The sequence below is a fragment of the Oncorhynchus masou genome, chromosome 5 (genome assembly GCF_036934945.1).
Source record: "Oncorhynchus masou masou isolate Uvic2021 chromosome 5, UVic_Omas_1.1, whole genome shotgun sequence".
NCBI lineage: Eukaryota > Metazoa > Chordata > Actinopteri > Salmoniformes > Salmonidae > Oncorhynchus > Oncorhynchus masou.
In genome coordinates, this window is record NC_088216.1 from 55,314,907 (window position 1) to 55,328,796 (window position 13,890).

The 13,890-nt window shown below is 41.3% G+C and overlaps 1 pseudogene; it reads left to right on the forward strand.

Annotated features, from left to right (window-relative positions):
• Positions 1-4,211: 4,211 nt before the first annotated feature.
• Positions 4,212-13,017, forward strand: LOC135529401 (protein lifeguard 2-like; annotated as a pseudogene).
• The last annotated feature ends 873 nt before the right edge of the window (positions 13,018-13,890 follow it).

Here is a 13,890-nt window from a genome sequence, read left to right on the forward strand (position 1 = left end):
GACATGATTTTTGAAATGCTGAATAATCCTAAGGATGGAGTGTCTCAGCATGATGGAATGAATTTTTTTTTAAAGTATTTTATTTAGCCTTTATTTAACTAGGCAAGTCAGTTAAGAACAAATTCTTATTTACAATGACGGCCTATCCCGGCCAAATCTGTGCCGTCCTATGGGACTCCCAATCACAGATGGGGGAAGGTTTGTTAGAAATTAGTAGGGATTTATTTGTTTATTTATTTTTCTTAGTAGTACAGAATTAGGCAAACCATTATTGATTGCACACTCCAGAACAATAGGTGGCGGAATGCACTTTAAACATTACCTTTGAAGGTCTCCTGCACGGAAATAGTTGGAGCGAGTGGACCTGAGGAAGCTATGGCAGTGGACGCCCAGCAGCCAGTTGAGATTCAGAATGTCGTTCTCCAGTTGAAGGATACACATACATTGATAGTGAAGGTGGATGCAACATTTTTGAGTATTCAGGAATAAACAGCTATAACATAGCAGGGAATCCTGACTGAAGATGATCCCCTGAGCCTGTGTATGGATGTGATTTTGATTGACTATGACTGAAGGAGTGGAATCTATTTTTTTTGTTGTATCTATTTTTGTATAATGTTGTTTTATTTCCCCTTTCCACAATGGATTTTGTATTTTTCTCAAGTTCATTACCTGTACAATAGGTGGAGGCATGTACATTAAATGAGTGTGAACGCCATTATGAGCGAAGAAGAGAACATTTGAAATAGACAAGATTGGTGGCGTACATATTGTTTGACTACTTCATGGAGCAAAAGGAAGCATTATAAAAGTCATCAAATAAAACACCTGCAACTGGACATGGACATTTTTGAAGATAAATGTTTGGCCGAATACAGAACGAAGACAGTATCACCAATACCAGGTTAGTTGAAAAATCTAGGGCAACGTTTTGTATAGGCAAACCTGTAACGTCCAGCAAAGAATACCACAAATCTGGTGTCCTGACTCTGTAGTCAACCAGCCCAAGCAGATCATAGATGTTCAATTGTTGGTGACCAAAACAATCATACATTTTTTTTAAACAGACATGCCATTACAAGATATCAAACATGTGGGAAGGTTCAGAGGCTACTCAAGCCACGTCTCACTCTGCAATCACCTGCCGACACGCACAACTGTGACCAATCAGGGATCATATCAAGCCGGCTACCGGCACTCTCAGAACACAACCTAGCTTCTGCTGCCCTCTAGGCATTGGAAGTGTACTGTCTAGAACTCTAGGCGGTGCCCAACACACTTAGTAGGAGGGGAGTGGAAGTTTTCTAGAGGGGGAGTGGAAGTTTTCTAGAGGCTAATTAAATAGATCTTATGATTGCCAAAGTAATAAAGCACAGTGATGGCAACCAAAGACTAGGAAAGACAACCAGACCGACATAACCGTGAGAAATGAAAACCTTGTCTGCTTTCCTAGTTTCAGTCAAGCTATGTCATACCAGAGTAACGAGCATTCAGAGAAACCAGGAGAGCAGAGTGGGATTTTTCACAATAACCATATTATGGTTGGCTGATGTTTTCCATCTCGACACTGTACGATGGAAGTGGAACAGAGACACCAGAGGTTAGATAAGTGGTTTTTAAATTCTGTAGAAATGAATGTTCCAGCACCAGATCAAAGGTTGTTGTGGGTGGATCCCATTATGATTTTATGCGTGGGTCATCTCAGGTCCATATTGTACCTAGCCTTTATCTTATTAATCCACCTGGCTGTTACTAAACTAGTCTTACACAAAGGCATGATGTCACTGTTTCACGAGCTGTGTTTTTCTTATCCATTTAATGGGTTATATAAACAGTGCCATTGGAAAGTATTCAGACCACTTGATTAAAAAAATTTATAATTTGGTTACAGCCTTATTCTAAAATGGATTAAATAGTTTTCTCCCCGCATCAGTCTACACACAATACCCCATAATGACAAAGCAAAAACAGGTTTTAAGAAATGTTTGCTCATTTATAAAACTTGAAAAAAATACATATCACATTTACATAAGTATTCAAACCCTTTACTCAGTACTTTGTTGAATTACCTTTGGCAGCAATTACAGCCTTGAATCTTCTTGGGTATGACCCTACAAACTTGGCACACATGTATTTGGGGAGTTTCTCCCATTCTTCTCTGCAGATCCTCTCAAGCTCTGTCAGGTTGCATGGGGAGCGTTGCAGCACAGCTATGTTCAGGTCTTTCCAAAGATGTTCGATCAGGTTCAAGTCTGGGCTCTGGCTGGGTCACTCAAGGACGTTCAGAGACTTGTCCCGAAGCCACTCCTGCATTGTCTTGGCTGTGTGCTTAGGGTCGTTGTTCTGTTGGAAGGTGTTCTTCGCCCCAGTCTGAGGTCCTGAGCGCACGTGAACATGTTTTCATCAAGGATCTCCGTTCATCTTTGCCTCAATCCTGACTAGTCTCCTAGTCCCTGCCGCTGAAAAACAACCCTACAGCATGATGATTCCACCACCATGCGTCATCGTAGGGATGGTGCCAGGTTTCTTCCAGACGTGATGCTTGGCATTCAGGCCAAAGAGTTCAATCATGGTTTCGTCAGACCAGAGAATCTTGTTTCTCATGGTCTGAGAGTCTTTTGATGCCTTTTGGTAAACTCCAAGAGGGCTGTCATGTGCCTTTTACTGAGGAGTGGCTTCTGTCTGGCCACTCTACCATAAAGGCCTGATTGGTAGAGTGCTGCAGAGATGGTTGTCCTTCTGGAATATTCTCCCATCACCACAGAGGAACTCTAGAGCTCTGTCAGAGTGACCATCGTGTTCTTGGGCACCTCCCTGACCAAGGCCCTTCTCCCCCGATTGCGTAGTTTGGCCGGGCGGCCAGCTCTAGGAAGAGTCTTGGTGGTTCCAAACTTCTTCCATTTAAGAATGATGGAGGCCACTGTGTTCTTGGGAACCTTCAATGCTGCAGAAAGATTTTGGTACCCTTCCCCAGATCTGTGCCTCAACACAATCCTGTCTCGGGGCGCTACAGACAATTCCTTCAACATCAGGGCTTGGTTTTTGCTCTGACATGCACTGTCTACTGTGGGATCTCATATAGACAGGTGTGTGCCTTTACAGGTCATGCCCAATAAATTGAATTTACCACAGGTGGACTCCAATCAAGTTGTAGAAACATCTCAAGGATGAGCAATGGAAACAGGATGCACCTGAGCTAAGGGTCTGAATACTTATAGATTTCTGAGGATTTTTTATTTTTATTTTTTTTAATCCATTGTAGAATAAGGCTGTAACGTAACAAAATGTGGAAAAAGTCAAGGGGTCTGAATACTTACGAAAGGCACTGTACATAAAAAAATACATGGTTGATTGTAAAAGAAGTTCTAAGAAATTATGTTTAGAATGTTCAGCTCTATTCACGGAATCGTGAAATTGGTGGTGGACTGCTGGTCTCGATAGAGGGAGGGGGTATGGGGAGGGAGGTATGGGGAGAGGGAGAGTCAGACAGAGAGAGAGAGACATAGAGAGGTGGATATTATTGATGATATTATAAAAGGTTTATAAAATGTATTATGAAAATAGATTTGGATGTGTTTTGACTGGCAGAGCTCCCTTTCCTATTACTGTAATTCTACTATGGGGGTCAGTATGTTATATACTGTAAAGGACATGTAATTCAGATATGCAACACAGTTCCCCCTGCCTGGATCATCAGCTGATCATTCAGTGTATTGGTTTGGGCCTCCTAATTGCTCTGGAGCCCTTTGGGAAACGTGTTTGTCAGTGTTACTACAAACAGATTAACCACCCCTTCTTTGATTGAGGCAGTGGTACATTCCTGCATGTCAAAATGCTGAAGCCTTACCTGGATGTTGTGAGAACGGCCTCATTACAGCAGAGATAGGGGGTAAATGGGATCAGAGTTGGAGAGGGATTAACCTCCTAATGGTGCTCAGAGCTTTGATGGTGTAATCCGCACAGTTCCCACAGATTCAGCACAGCCACTGTAAGAACAAGTTCAACCTCTCTCTTCTACTGTACCACAGCTGAAAGAAAAGGACAGAAAAATACATAAGGGATACAAAAATAAAAAGAAGAGAAAATAAGCTTTATTATATAGAAGGAAATCTACTACTGAGGTTGGCAAGCCATTAACATCATAAGAACAAGGATATCAACACCATAAACAACAGCAATTCAACACTACAAGGTGCCAAAAAGACACAAATATGACTAAGGGAAAGGTAAAGATTTCTCTCTCTTGTCAAATTACTATTTCAAAGCTGATGTGAACAGAAATTGGTTGTTGTTCTGAATTTCCAATTACAGACATTATATGTGGTTTTCTCTCTGATATACTATAGAATATCATCATAGACTATAGTCTAAAAACGAGAGAAAGAGACAGACAAATATTTCTCTATTTCTTAAATGTTATGCTTATTCACTGTAAACAAGTCTCTGGTTGTGTTCCCCTGCTCAGACGTTGCATGCATCAACCAATAGTTGCGTGCCACGTCATTGACTGTGCCGTCGGGCACAAGATTGCTATAACATATGATGTGGTTAGCTGATATGTAAAATACCTATCCAGGCATTGTAAGATCTGGCATACATCAACAACGCCTGGGCAGAGGAACGCGCCCTATATGTCGGCCAAACTAAGATGGCTGCCTACTGAGAGTATCCTAATCCTTATCCTATCCTAAACACTGATGAAACATGGAGGTTTGTTTATACTGATACAGGCCTCTATGTGTAGCCTATCTGGATTATCAGTGGATCACAAGGAGTTGAATGCATGAATAGAATCATTTATAGAATACAATATAGCAAGTTTATAAATTGTTTATCCTTCACATGTTATCCTTCACTTGCCCATTTTGTCTTATAGCAGCAAAAGGAAGTTGAGTTGAAAGAAGTTGAGTTGGATGAAGTAAGTTTTATGTTATAAGAGAGCAGTGCCGGCTCTAGCCTTTTGTGGGCCCCAAGCAAGATTTGGTTGGGGGCCCCTCCCACCTCACGACCTAAAAAATTGACTCGATAGAACATTAGTTTGTTTCAAGCCATGCTTCATGGCTATAGCTACGTAATGTTTCCATGAATTTGTCCCAAGATTTTTTTGTCAATGTTTAGAAAGTTTGCATAGAAAATTGATGTAACAATTGACTGCTACTGTGTGTTTCCATTTAACTATCCCGTGTCAATTAAAAATGCTGGATGTACAGTCATGGCCAAAAGTTTTGAGAATTACACAAATATTAATTTTCACAAAGTCTGCTGCCTCAGTTTGTATGATGGCAATTTGCATATACTCCAGAATGTTATGAAGAGTGATCAGATGAATTGCAATTAATTGCAAAGTCCCTCTTTGCCATGCAAATTAACTGAATCCTCCAAAACATTTCCACTGCATTTCAGCCCTGCCACAAAAGGACCAACTGAGATCATGTCAGTGATTCTTTCATTAACACAGGTGTGAGTGTTGACGAGGACACGGTTGGAGATCACTCTGTCATGCTGATTGAGTTCGAATAACTGACTGGAAGGTTCAAAAGGAGGGTGGTGCTTGGAATTGTTGTTCTTCTTCTGTCTAACATGGTTACCTGCAAGGAAACACGTGCCGTCATCATTGCTTTGCACAAAAAGGGCTTCACAGGAAAGGATTTTGCTGCCAGTAAGATTGCACCTAAATCAACCATTTATTGGATTATCAAGAACTTCAAGGAGAGCGGTTCAATTGTTGTGATGAAGGCTTCAGGGTGCCCAAGAAAGTCCAGCAAGCGCCAGGACAGTCTCCTAAAGTTGATTCAGCTGCGGGATCGGGGCACCACCAGTACAGAGCTTGCTCAGGAATGGCAGCAGGCAGGTGTGAGTGCATCTGCACGCACAGTGAGGCAAATACTTTTGGAGGATGGTCTGGTGTCAAGAAGGGCAGCAAAGAAGCCACTTCTCTCGAGGAAAAACATCAGGGACAGACTAATATACTGCAAAAGGTACAGGGATTGGACTGCTGAGGACAGGGGTAAAGTCATTTTCTCTGATGAATCCCCTTTCCGATTGTTTGGGGCATCCGGAAAAATGCTTTTCCTGAGAAGACAAGGTGAGCGCTACCATCAGTCCTGTGTCATGCCAACAGTAAAGCATCCAGAGACCAATCATGTGTGGGGTTGCTTCTCAGCCAAGAGAGTGGGCTCACTCACAATTTTGCCTAAGAACACAGCCATGAATAAAGAATGGTACCATCACATCATCCGAGAGCAAATTCTCCCAACCATCCAGGAACAGTTTGGTGATGAACAATGCCCTTTCCAGCATGATGGAGCACATTGCCATAAGGCAAAATGATAACTAAGTGGCTCAGGGAACAAAATTTTGATATTTTGGGTCCATGGCCAGGAAACTCCCCATGACCTTAACCCAACTGAGAACTTGTGGTCAATCCTCAAGAGATGGGTGGACAAAACCCACAAATTCTGACAAACTCCAAGCATTGATTATGCAAGAATGGGCTGCCATCAGTCAGGATGTGGCCCAGAAGTTAATTGACAGCATGCCAGGGCGGATTGCAGAGGTCTTGAAAAAGAAGAGTCAACGCTGCAAATATTGACTCTTTGCATCAACTTTATGTAATTGTCAATAAATGCCTTTGACACTTATGAAATGCTTGTAATTATACTTCAGTATTCCATAGTAACATCTAACAAAAATATCTAAAGACATTGAAGCATCAAACCTTTTGGAAATAAATATACAGTGCCTTGCGAAAGTATTCGGCCCCCTTGAACTTTGCGACCTTTTGCCACATTTCAGGCTTCAAACATAAAGATATAAAACTGTATTTATTTGTGAAGAATCAACAACAAGTGGGACACAATCATGAAGTGGAATGACATTTATTGGATATTTCAAACTTTTTTAACAAATCAAAAACTGAAAAATTGGGCGTGCAAAATTATCACATGCCCTGCGTACCTTCAAAACTATTCAGCAAACATAATTTATTCAAAAAGCAGTTTCCATCATAATTTGTTGCAATAAGAAAGTCAGACAAAATAAAAATCCTCAACTGTGAATAAGATAAAAATGTTGTTGATCTTTAGAAAATGTCTCTTATATTAAATTTTCTTTTGCAATATTCCTTTTGTCAAGTAAACCTGGGTCAATGAAAACCTGACTGTTGTCACACAGTGACTGACATAACAAGAGGGAAACTGCACTACCAATTATACAATTTTCAATTTGTGTATTTTACTATTCAGACTTTCATCCATCCATAGCCTAAGAGTGTCTTCCATAGTTATTATATATTATCTTATTAAGTCAGGGGTCCTACACGTGACGCGTGATCCGTGAACAGGGCCGAGCCGGCCTTGTACGAGTGAAGTGTTTATTAAAAGTGTATTTCAGTTTGATTCTACATACATTGAGCTCCAAATGTATTGGGACTTGGAAAATGTTGTTGTTCTTTTGGCTCTGTACTTTAAATGATACAATGACTATGAGCTTTAATGAGGGTATTTTCATCCATATCGAGTGAACCGTTTAGAGATTACAGCACTTCTTGTACATAGTCCCCCCATTTTAGGGGACCACAAGTATTGGGACAAATTCACTTATATGTGTGTTAAAGTAGTAAAAAGTTAAGTATTTGGTCCCATATTCATAGTACGCAATGACTACAACAAGCTTGTGGAGTCACTTTTATTGTAGATAATAATATAATATGTTTCTAAACACTTCTACATGAATGTGGATGCCAACATGATTACGGATAATCCCGAAAAATCGTGAATAATGATGAGTGACAAAGTTACAGATGCACAAATATCATACCCCCAAGACATGCTGACCTCTCACCCTTGCATTAATAGGGGAGGTTAGCATTTTTTGTGGGGTATTATATTTGTGTATATCATTTCGAATCCAAAGTGCTGGAGTACAGAGCCAAAACAACCGCAGAATTGTCCCTGTCACAATAGTTTGGGGCTCAATGTATAAAGACTGGTATCTCTGATCATTTGTGTATCTCACCATATAACCAGCTATCCCCAAGGACAGGCAAAGAACACCCACCCAGCTATGAAGAGGCTACTGCAGGTAATAACAAAACATCTTTGTATCTCAACTAGTCAGTTACACAGGATATCTCATCCCCTTCTATCAATGGACACCTTTCTAGCTATAGTATGCAGTGGTCTTCTACTGCTGGACGCACACCAACCACCTTACTATAGAACAAAGACAAATGGGCAGGAAAGGGGGATACCTAGTCAGTTGTACAACTGAATGCATTCAACTGAAACGTGTCTTCCGCAGTTAACCCAACCCCTCTGAAACAGAGAGGTGCAGGGGCTGCCTGAATCAACATCCACATCATTGGCGCCTGGGGAACAGTGTGTTAAGTGCCTTGCTCTGGGGAAAAACAACACATTTTTTACTTGTCAGCTTGGGGATTCGATCCAGCAACCTTTAGGTTACTGGCCAAACGCTCCTACGCGCCAGGCTACCTGCCACCAATATTTTAGAGTGTGATGTAACCAGGGTGGCAGGTGGCCAAGCGGTTAAGAGCATTGGGACAGTAACTGAAAGATTGCTAATTTGAACCCTCAAGCTGACTAGTTGAAAAATCTGTCAATGTGCCCTTGAGCAAGGCACTTAACCGTAAGTCGCTCTGGATAAGAGCTTCTGCTAAATGGCGTAACATGTAAATGTCAGTGTTGAATCTTTACATATCTGCTGTTTTAACAAGATGTTTAACTCCCTCTCTTCCCTCCCTGTCAGATTATGAGGAGATGCAAACCCAGTTCTCTTGGGATGACCAGGCCACCAGGAGGATCTTCATCAGAAAGGTACTAAAACAGCGAGGGACAACCTGAATTTATAAGAACCACCCGTCCAATAAGAAACACTTGTTTTCGTCTGCCGTTATCCTTCCAGATAATGATCTGACTGTAACTGAGCTACACAGACTTTTCTAAGCATGCATGATCTAGCATGTAGTATAGTATTCTGAGGGTGTATCTGGGCCGTCCCCTCTTATTCCACCTCTCTGTATCCTTATAGGTCTATGCCATCCTGATGATCCAACTCTGTGTGACTGTGGCCATTGTTGCGCTCTTCACATTCTGGTATGTATCATATCCAATACATTGCAAATATATCCAAAACATAAATATCCAATACATTTGATGAACATGAGTGTGTGTGTGCACTCTACATTGTGTAACACGCTCTCATTTCTCCACAGTGCACCAGTGAGGTTCTACATTCAGACACCCCCCTCCTGTACATGTGCTCCTAGTAAGTGACAACTAACATCTTGATTGACATGTGCTGACTTTTCCTCACCGAGACAGTGAATCCCAAACCAGCCCCTCACCCCTACCAACTTGCTTGCAGGGCCCTCCGTTGGCACGTGTTGCTGACGAAACTCTGAGGGCAACTTCAAGATTGGTGATCAAATAAACCCATCATCTTTGGGACACACTCGTGACTTGAATGATGGAATTCATGTTTGACATTTCAATAATAAAATTAGCAGGACTTTCAACTGAGAAAATTCCCCCTGTTACAAGATATAAACCTCAGTAACAGTATTTAATTAAGGATGTATTTCATATTATTCTAAATCAGACACAAAGAAATTACAAGCCTCCATTATTTTGTGTGAAATTGTGCAAACTCAAAAACAAATTGCTGCGTTATGGGATACCACTTCGCTCAGCGTAGCCAGATAGGAAGAGGCAAAGTGAGACATTTTACTCGACCCAAAATCCGTTCACGAAAATAAGCCCACAAAGTGAGGAGTTTTTCTTTGGAGGTCAATGAGAGTGCCGAATTTGGTCAACAAAAAATGTAATTGCTAGGGTTAGGTTAATAAGAATGCACTGATATAAGTGGACGCACGTGGCATTTCCGCATCTTACCAAAAAATGACTTTATATCGGAGTCCCGCCTGCATTCCCTCTTTGAGGACATGCATTTCCATTGTTAGAGCGGTCACTCAAATATCTTGTCAATATAATAGACCATCTTCAGTGTAGCTAAGTCAGTTGAAGTGCTATCTGAGGGTCTATTAGCCTGGCTGAAGTGACTCATAGCACCCGGAGAGCTGTGCATGTTAGTGATGTGCAGGTCAGCTGTTTGTTCACCCACACCTGCCGGAAATTGCTAATAACCCATCCGCAACCGCCCGACTATATGTATAAAGTGAAAATCTGAGGCCTGACCCTAACCTGCAAATATAGAAAAATGCGCTGTACAGTCAGATGGCAGAACAATTTTTGACAGGCCTTTTTTTTTAGATAGGCCTATGTTTCTGCTTATCATTTCTGACATATGGTAGGCTATTTGTCAGTCAACGTGTCTATAATTAAATAGATGCAGCTTATCTTCTGGCATTACTTGTTGCCCTAGAAGACTAAAGAAACCCTTGCTCACCAGAATAATGTAATGAATCGATAGATTGAATTCTCCAGTCTAGTTAACACGGGTAAAGTTCGCTTTGTCTTTCCTCTTTCATCTCTGCTTCTTGCCTGTTATGAGGCAACCCAAGCATCACTAGTGCCCGTGGGTGTTTTAGTGAGACAGACACAGAGGAGCACCAACCAGTAAAAGCACAGCACCCTTCATTATCGACATCACGCCAACAACATCAAAACAGCCTTTCCAACCTCTGAAGTCGGAGGACTTTGAATTAGGTGTTAGCCAGACTACTAATTAGCCCCTACACCCTCCATCATTTTTATTCCCTCAGGGTTGGGAGACTTGTGCATATGACGTATGCGCAAATGGTGGGCCGATGGGTAACAGGAAGGGGGTGATTAGCTATGGAATTGTGTTAATAATGAACTGGTTTATTTTTGCTTTTCAACAGCATGATGTTCTTGGCCACCTACATCGCATTGAACTGCTATGGTGAACAAATCAGGTAAGAGTTTCCCTCCTATGAAAATTACAATCTGGGTAGCACACAGCACTGACATCAAATCTTGACAGTCATATCAAAAAACAGATGTAATATTCACTAAATCAAATAGTGAATGTAGTTTTAATACACATGAACACCAACACTTATTACACATTAATCAGGTGTATAACACAGTAATGTATCTACAACATTATTCCTAGATAATGGTTGTGATCGTCCATTGTAAATGATAACTTGCAATATTTAGAGTGAACTCACCAACCTGAATTGTCTGTATCTCTATAATAGGAGACAGTTTCCCTGGAACCTTGTTCTGCTGGCTCTCTCTGTGAGTATGATGAGTAACAAATATGAAAGAAATAGAGAGAATAGCATGTACTCAATACTCTCCCTACCTGTCTGTGCACCTGATTCACTCCGCTCTGTGTTTGTCTCTGTTCTGTCTGCTCTCAGACTCTCAGCCTGGCCTGAATGATGGGCTTTGTGTCCAGGTAAATGACTTGTGTTTATTGTGTGTGTGTGTGTGTGGGGGGGGGGGGGGGATACCCAGTCAGCTGCACAACTGAATGCATTCCACCGAGTTAGTTGGGGGCTCAAATGTTGACATAAATTATTTATGAATATAAGAATGAATTAACACATCTATCAACATCTACAAAGTATGGGTAGGGTGAATGGTTGATGGATTAACCAACTCTGTTTCTCCAGCTTCTACAACACCAAGTCAGTGGTCCTGTGTCTAGGCATCACTGCTCTGGTGTGTATGTCTGTCACCATCTTCAGCTTCCAGACCAAGGTGATAAAAATGACCCCAATCCCCACAGGCTTCCTACTCATTGAAACAAAAAACATACAGATAACGTAAATAGTCATGAATGAAATTAGTATGTATCACTAGGGCCAGGAGTTTTACTTTACCACATGACCTGACCAGGAAAAACTCCTAACCCTATGTATCAGTGCAATCTTTTGTTAAATTGTTTTCTTCTGACAAAATGAATATGCTGCAATCGGATAGACCATGTGTGCATTTTAACAACACACCCCTATTCTCTCTCCCTTGTTTCCGACTGTAGATTGACTTCACCTCCTACCAGGGAGTCCTGTTTGTCCTGACTATGGTCATGCTGTTCTGCTGCATCATACTCTCCATCGTCATCCCCTTCGGATATGTAAGTAGCCCGTCTGCCTGCTTAGCTTCCATTGACAGCTGACACTGTAAATAAGGACAATTAGGTCACATGATGGCGTAATGAGCATGTGTACCTTTCCAGAAGGCGATAAGAATAGTTGTGAGGGACTGATAGTGAGTTTATATATAGAGTGACGGTAAGGCTTTTGGCCCTCACTCTCCCCATTTGGGTGGGTAGAGACTAGCATGTACAAGATCGATTAGTCCTGGGTATTCCTTTAAAGGGATAGTTTGGGATTTTGACAATAAATCCCTTTATGTTATTTCCCAGAGTCAGGTAAACTCGTGGATATCATTTTTATGTCTCTGCTTCCATTATGCAGGAAGTTAGAGGTAATTTTGTGAGCTTCCTGCATACTGGTCGCAGAGACATAAAAAATGGTATTCATGAGTTTGTCTGACTCTGGGGAAGTAGATAATGGGCTTCATTACCAAAATCCCAAAGTATCACTTTAATCTTGTGAGATGATTATATGCCAGTGTCTTTCCTAGATTGGTGGCCTATCCTCATTAGGATTAGTTGATAAAATTCTTACTGTCTGACACAGGTGTCCTGGTTACAAGCCATCTACGCTGTGATAGGAGCTATCCTCTTCACTCTGGTGAGTGGCAGATATTCAACACACATTCATCATTGGGAAGGCCCAGAGTTTTTCCTGGTCAAGGTCACATGGTCAAGACAAATTTCTGGCCCTAATCATTGGGTTACAGTCTGTAGCGAAATGGTTTGATCTCACCACCCCCTCTCCACCTCTCTTAGTTTCTGCCGTTTGACACCCAGCTGCTGATAGGCAACAAGCGCTACACTATGAGTCCAGAGGAGTACGTCTTTGCCACCCTGAACCTCTACCTGGACATAGTAAACCTGTTCAGCTTCCTACTGTCATGTTTTGGAGGGGGCCGTGACTGATAAATCTGTCTACCCATCTGTCTCTCAATCTGTTGGGAAACATAAAAACATCTATCAAACTAGATGTCTGTCTATTTCTCATTTGGACCACATGGGTGTTTTGGCTCACTGCACTCCCTCAGCCCAATCTCCCTCAACCTTAGAACTTAAAGTTAAACTTAAAGTTCTGAACAAAAGGCACATATCAATAGGTTGTCCAGTTATGTCCTACTCCTTGATATTTGTAGTTATGTCTAAAAACCACTATTTTTCTCAAAACATATATTTTTTTACCCTTTATTGTGTGTACTTTACTGTATTTTGTGTGTGTGTACTTTACTGGGATATCGCTTTTCAACAGTAAAAGTAAAAAGAAATAAATGTAGGACGTCTTTAAGAGCTTCTTTCATTTCTGTCTTCTTCTCAAACAACCCTGGTACTTCTGTGAGAAAATAAAATAGGATATTTCTCACGTCTCATAGTCTCTCGTCCTGACAGGCTGTTTACCTTTAAATTGAGCAGCTGGCCAGTGAACACACAAGATGTGGTTCTGGGTGCCGAGATTGCATACCTCACCTTGTTTATGGCGAACAGTTGGAGAGCAGGTCAGCTTTGGGAAACAACAAACCTGGCCATTACTTAGAAGGGCACTTACAGTAAGTAAGTAGTGTGTTTGTCTTCTGCTCTGTGTCACAGAATGTTGGCGACACTGATCTAATACTAAAACAGTATAATACTTTAACTTATTGTTCTTTCTAGTCTTCAGGGAAACCGATTTCTGGTTCTTGTCTGTCATCAACTCAGCACAAAGAAGACAAAAATAAGTAACCATTGATACTGTATCTTTCAAGCATGCTATCTTTCTGTAAATATACCTGTTTCCTGTTTTCCTAA